Source organism: Pelecanus crispus, chromosome 22, assembly GCF_030463565.1.
Source record: "Pelecanus crispus isolate bPelCri1 chromosome 22, bPelCri1.pri, whole genome shotgun sequence".
Taxonomy (NCBI): domain Eukaryota; kingdom Metazoa; phylum Chordata; class Aves; order Pelecaniformes; family Pelecanidae; genus Pelecanus; species Pelecanus crispus.
Window position 1 is genome coordinate 53687 of NC_134664.1, and position 6938 is coordinate 60624.

Consider the following 6938-nt stretch of genomic DNA (forward strand, 5'->3'; position numbering starts at 1 on the left):
GCCAGCTGTGCTTGGGGCTGCAGAGGGCACCTGGCATCAGGGACTGACCCGTGCCATTCCCATGGCATGAGAAAGGAGAGGATGCTGTCCATGTCCAGCCCCGTGGCGCTGAGATTTGCTTCCTCCACCCACAGCTGGGTCACCAGCTCCCAGCTGGCCCAGGTCTGGCCTGAAGCTGGCCCACACTCACCTTTTCAGAGGTGAGCACTCGGACAGGCAAGGACTCAACTTGTCCTCTGGGCTCTCCCCATCCTCCACGGAGGGCTCTGTTCTGCCTTCTCCCCACCACTCTGGAGTGCCCCGAATGCAGGAGTCCTGCACAGAGAGAGAGGGGTGAGCACAGGAGATGTCGCTGGGCAGCAGGGAAGGCACCTCGAGCAGGTACAGCCCCACACAGGACGGTCAGCCCCCACGCTCCTAGGGCTTAGGGACCTTCCCACCTTGGCTTCCCGGGAGAAGAGTAACGCTCTTTTCCTAATTGTTTTTCACTGCCTGCAGTACCTGGGCCACCCATTGCTCTCACTCTTCTGCCAAAGCCTTCAGGGGTGCTGCTTTTGCCCTTGCCTTCTGCTGGCACTTCTTGCGCAAGGAGTCCCAGAGCTTGCGTCCTTCCTCCTCCGTGCACACGCGGGGCTGTGCCTGCAGGGCCACGGCAATGCAGCAGCAGGCAGCGTCAGTCTCCCCGGCGCAGGGCTGGGGCATTTTAGCTCTCCCCTTCCCTCCTGCCTCTTCTTTTCAGCCCCTCCATCAGCCCTGCTTTGCTCACAGTCCTCACAGGCCCCACTGCACAGCCTTTCTGCAATGACCCCTGAGCCAAGCAGCCATGGGGCTGAAAGCAACCCAGCTGCTTGCTATCCCAGACAAGCCTGGCAGTGCCGTCGCCATTACAAACACCACCAAATCAAGTCCTTGGCTGTTTCTGGAGATGGCAGAAGCAAAGGCTGTCTGCCAAACGGACAGAACAATCTGCTGCCTCTCGAGAAAGCCCAGGAGAAGTGCTTCAGCCTTCAGCTAAGCACACGGTAAGGGGTCTTGTAAGGCATGTCATCCGTATAACTGTGTTTTCTACAGGCAGATACAACACAGTCCCTCCAGGAGCCCATGCCACGTACCACTCCCGCCCTCCTCTTCCCCGGACCAGCAGGGGGTGCAGCTTGGGGTCCAGCTTCCCGCAGTCGTTGCCTGCTGCGTGCCTCTTTCCCCGACCGCCGCCACTGCAGCACTGCCAGCTCGCTGCAGACACACAGCGGGAAGGAGTGGTGTGAGCACAGGGAGACCGCTCTGCAGCCGGGGCTGCTGTGGCTGCAGAAGGCGGCTCTGCTGAGAGGCCAGTGCCAGGCAAAGCGCCTCTCTTTCCCAGAGCTGCGGGGAGCGGGAGGAAGGGCACTGTGCGAGAGGAAGAACTGCCCGTGTCTGCAGAGATTTACCACTTGAGCTTGTCCTGCAGATCCATCTGGTCATCCCTCTGCCCCCTGCGCTTGCGGGCGACCTGCCCCAGGACGCACGTCACCACCTCCCGCAGGGCCTGGTGTGTCTGTGGGGAAAGGCTCCTGCAACAGCAAGGACAACGTCTCTCTGACCCTTCAGCTCTCACCCTCCTGCCTCTTCCCGCACCCAGCCCCACACGTACGTGGCCCCATTCGGCCCCACAGCCCCTTCGAGGCAGGAGGAGTTTCAAGCACCTGCTCTGGCCCCTGCCATCGGGCTCTAACCCTGCTCATTCCCATGGCAGGAGAAATCCCTGGCTGCTCTATGCGGCCCCATGCCTCAGGGGTTGGCTTCCTTGACCCACCACCGGTGGCTCAGCACCACCCCACTCTCCCAGGCCTTGGCTGCAGCCGCCGCACTCTTACCGCTTAGGTGGGACAGCATCGTCCCTGTCGACCGTGGGTGGCTCTTCTCTGGCCTCTTGCCACTCCTCCATCATCATCTCTAGGAGGTCGGGGCTGGACTCCCCCGACTCTGTGCTAGTCGGAGGGCTGACCAATAATTCCTCAGAGGACTTGGACTCCTGCATAGGAAGAGACTCTCATACAACAGCCCCACACCCAGAGGGGGCTCTTTTTCTGCAGGAATTCAAAGTACCTGGGTCCCCTGCGTCTCCTCTTGTGTCTCAGTGTTTGCTTTGGGCGTCTCCTCCTCTCTCTTAGCCTTTGCTTTGGTCCGTGGCGGGGTTTGCCCTTTACTTCTTTTGTCTGTTTTCTTCTTTTCCTCTTTGTCCAAGTATTTCTGGATGTGTTCTGGAAGCGTCTCCTTCTTCTTTGAGCGTTTTTTTCTGGAGGGTGACTGAAATGCAACAGCAGGCAGCATTAGTCTGGCCTGCAGAGGCCGGAGCTCTTTTCATTCCTACCCTCCCTTCTGCCCCTTCTCTTTTGCCTTTCTGTCCACATTGGTTTGCTCCCAGGTTCCTGCAGGCTCCACCAAAGAGCCTGTCTGTAATGACCAGGGAGCTAAGCGAGAGACCACCAGGCTAAAAACCACCTGGCAGCTGGCTATGCCAGACAAGCCTTGCAGTTACACTGCTGACAGAAACGTCCACAAGTAAGGTCTTTGGGTGTGTTCCAGGAGAGCAATGGAAGTGAAAAGTATATTCTCAAATGGCAGAGTAACCCGCCTCGCTTCAAGTAAGCACGAAAGCAACTGCTCAGTGGTCCCGTGAACACACGGTGAAGAATCTTGTGAGAAGCGGCATGAACGGAGCAGCGCTTCTCTACCGTCCAGTATGACACGCTCACTGCAGCAGCCCACGTCAGGTACCTTTCCTCTCCTCTCAAGAGCTCTGGCAATGAAGTCTATTGTTCTGGGCTTGACCAGGGGAATTAGTTTCTTTTCCTCTTCCTTTTCCTTCAAGGAGCTCCCCTGGATGGGCGGTAGCCGCCTGCAAAGACACAACAGCGTGCGTTGGCAGGAGTGCGCGAGGGGCTCGTTCCACATCTTGTGCTTCCAAGTGGCGCACCTGCTTCTGCAGCAGAATGCACTCTGCTGGCCTCCTTGTGATCAAGTCCACAGAGACGGAGAAGACCCCAAGCTGTCAGGCCCAGATGTGCCCAACAGCTCCACTAAAACTCAGGATGCCCAGGTCTAGGCCCTCTCTTGCTGGAGCAACAAGAGGAACAGGGTCTGATGCCCGAACATACTGCTACGCCCTGCAGGTCAGTGCACTGGAGTCTGCCCAGTGGTCCGAAAGACAGAGGCAAGATCACAGGGTCACCCTCATCCATTTATGCAAGCGTCTCACCTGGCACGAGGCTCACTCCTCTCAGCTTTCTGGCCCTGCTCTGGCCTTACAGTCATTGCAGGTAACTGCTTCGGAGGAAGCCTTGCTTGATGAAGGAGACACTTCTCGGCAAGATTCTCTAGAAACAGGAAATGAGACAAGTCTTCAGAACAGCATCTTGGTGGTGTTCTGGGAACGAGGTACCTATTGTGTCCCAGTTCCAGCGAGAGTGACGTGCAGGTGTGCTCAAGCCTGTGGTAACACTGATGAAGGTGGTCCTTTTCATCCCTTTGGATGAAAGCCATGCTTCCTGGGAGGTCTCAGGCCTTTTTGACACAGTTTTTTTCTCCAGCTCCTCATGCCTACAGTGCACCAGGATTCCCTGTGCTGAAATGGGGGGTTCCCTGGGAGATACTCGTGGTCTGCAGGACTCATTCTGGGGAGGGGAATCATTTAGCACAAGAGGAGGCGGCTCTTGCATTTCTGGATTGGTCCCGTGCACACAGATTTGCTGCTGGGGCAGGTTTGCACCAAAGGAATTGCTTCTGAGACATCTGAGAACATGCTGGGTAGAAGCAGGGTTAGTGCTTTGCACAGTTTGCAGCCCAGGCTGGGGAGTGGAGGCCACTGGGAAGGTGTCCTTCAGCAGTCCCAGCGGCCATTTGTGGTGCAGGGCTGTTCTGAGACCTTGTTGCACAGTGGGTCACTGGAGCTTTACCATGATGGGTACAGTCACAGGAGGTGCCTCTCCCTCTTCCAGGCATCCTGGGATAACCTCAGCTCTAATCCCCTCCACTTGTGGAGGAAGGAAAACCTACAGCCCTGTGCCAGCAACCCGCTGGTCCCTTACCTTTCTTTCCACTGTCACCACCTTTTCCCCAGCCCTGCTCTGGGGCGGCCTTCACATGTCCTGTCAGGTCTGCTTTCACTGTTGGCATTTTAGGCACAGTCTCAAGCTTGTACCTGGAAAGAGGAAGAAGGCACCAGGCTGAACAAAGGACATTGCATTGTTTCCCAAGGCAGCCCATCCTGGAGGACCATAGTAGGAATGCCAGTGCCTGGAGGGGCAGGCGAGGCCCCGTAAGCCTGTGCCAGTGTTTTTCCATCCTTCCCGTGAGAATGGCCGTCCTCCCACAAACCCCCTTGCTGCTTCCGGGGAAAATGATTCCTCTCTTCCTCATAGCGCACATGGAGAGCAGACTAATCTCTAGGGCTCTGATTATCCAACACCCTTCTGAATTCTGATCTTGTCCTCCAAGTTTCTTGTAGAGCCTTGACAGCATTGTTGCTCTGCCATGTTCCTCCAGATGAAGGCAAACTGAACAAGAGCAAGCAGGGAGTTCCCTGCCAACAAGGCCTCTGAAACAGTCCCCAGTGCCATCACGAGTACAGTTCTGAGCGCCTGGCAAGGCAGCCCTCCCATGCATGAGCTTGAGAAGCTGCTCGCTCTCTCAGCCAAGAGCTGCCAGAGCAAACACACCTTGGCAGGATGATAACACGTCCAGAAGAGGTCTGGGAAGCAGCAGTGTCATGGCCTGAGATGACCGAGTCCCTCATCGCTGGCATCTGCAAGGAGGACGGAGGCAGATGACGGGAGATGGGGACACTGGGAGGGGCTGGCTGCTCAGTCCGCCTTAGAGCAACGCAAGCAAAGAGCCAGAGCAGCCAAAGGGCTCTGGCCTCAGCAAGCCTTGCTCTACCTGTGCCTCTGCTCCTTACCCCGAGGGTGGGGCAAGCAGCGCTCCCCACCATCAATGCTGGCCTTCTGTCACAAAGTCAGGCCCCTCTGGGGGTATCTCTTGCAAAGCCAGACCATTGCACGCAAGGGAAGTGCTCTACAGAGAGCCTGCTCTACTGTAGACCACGAGGAGCCCAAGTGGCTGAACAAGGCACAGCAGGCCAGGAGAAAGCAGCCCCCAACCCCCACAACGCATCTCAGAAGAACCAGGAGTGCTGCTGGGAAACAAAAATCCTACCATGAGAACCGCTTGCAACATCTTGTCAGTCCCATTCAGCCTTTTCAAAAAGTCTGTGTAAAATTTCATTTTTACGTCTTTTCCCTGGATGATCAGCATGCCCACGTCCCTCCAAACCAGGGCAACGTTCTTCCTGTTCTCTACACAGACAAGGAAAAGACGCGTGGTCCTTTCCAAGCAAAGCTGCACTGTGCCCTCAGAGACGGCATTGTCTGAGGCTATCTGAGCATACGGCAGCGGCTCAAAATGTTGATGACCTGAAAAAGAAGAGAAGAGGAACACGTGGACTTGCAGAGCTGCTAAGCAGGCTACAATCAAAGGTCTGCAGCGTCCAGGCCCTCAGGCAATACATTGCTACCGAGCTGTCTAGCTGGTACAGCGCCTGTGAGGAGAAGCTCGGGTCTGTCGCCCCTTCCCGTTAGAAGTGGAAAGTGAGGTGCGGAGCGGACAGCTCTGATTTCTCGGATACAGAAAGGGAAAGAAAGAGTCTTAGGTGCTTGGCAGCAAGAAGAGCCATGACTGCAGGATGTGGTGTGGAGATAGGCGCCAGGCCTCACGGCAAGCTGGAGGGTGCCAGGCCATTGGAGCCGTGCCCACATTCGGTGCTCTCTTTGTCATTAGAGAGAAACGCACCCCAAATATAGATGCCAGCTCTTGGTGTCCCCCAGGGTCCTACTGCTGCAATGGCAGCAGCGACTAGAAAGCACAGGCATCATGGTCACTGGGGCTTGGAACAAACCATCTTTTGCCTTTGCAAAGAGGCTGTGAGAGCTGGGAAGAGCCCTGGCATTTGCCTTTAGGAGGTCTAGAGCTGAAGCTGTTGTCAGGACTGCGGCGGGAGCTTGGTACTCCAGAGGCTCAGTCACCTCTGCACACCAGAGCACACCTCCCCACTCTGCTCAAGGGCAAGTGCCGCTTTCAGTCTGTCTGCTTACCAGGAATGTCTATGCAACCATATCGGAGGTCATGTTCCCGTGCGATAGCGTTTGCAAGATGAAACACAGGTCTCTCCACAACCACCAGATCCTTCTCCTGGCTGGCTACTTGTTCTCTGACAACCGCAAAAGTCCCAAGTCCAGGAATGCGGACAGCCTGAAAGAGATGAGATGGCAGATCAGAAGAAGTCTTGGAGGGACAGACGGATGACTTGTCAGAGAAAGGTGATGGTGCTCAGTGCCCTGCCTGAGGTACAAAGGAGCAAGATGGGCTCTTTGGAAACCTTGGGAGAAGACAAACAGGGTCTGTGCCTTTCCCTCTCACTCCCTTCCACCTTCACCTTCATGAAGAACCAGGTAGTTCAGGAAAAGCTGCCAAACACCCTTTGGCTCAAGCAGATAAAAGGCAGGGGGGATCCCACACTTGGAAGAAACCCTGAAGTGTCACAGGCTTCCAAGGTTTGTCATGCAACTCTGACCGTGGCGACTCCAGAAGCCCCAGAAAAAGTCCAACCCCTTTTCTGACACTAGGCCTGGACCTTATGGTACATCTGAATGGACAGAGGAGGTGGTCCGTCGCACATCTGTGCATTGTAGTGTCGTGCTGGGGCATTGTTTGTGCTTTCAAAGGAGGGGAAGAACAATTGCACTCCATGGCAAAAGGCTGTCAGGACTTCATCAGCTTCCTCAGGATGTGAGGGGAGGAGAAGGAGGTAAGTCCCACCTGGTGGAGAGCCAGCTTTTGGCTGAGGTACCATGATGCGCTGGCCCAAATCTTTGCAAACTCTGCAAAAACAAGGGAAAGAGGTG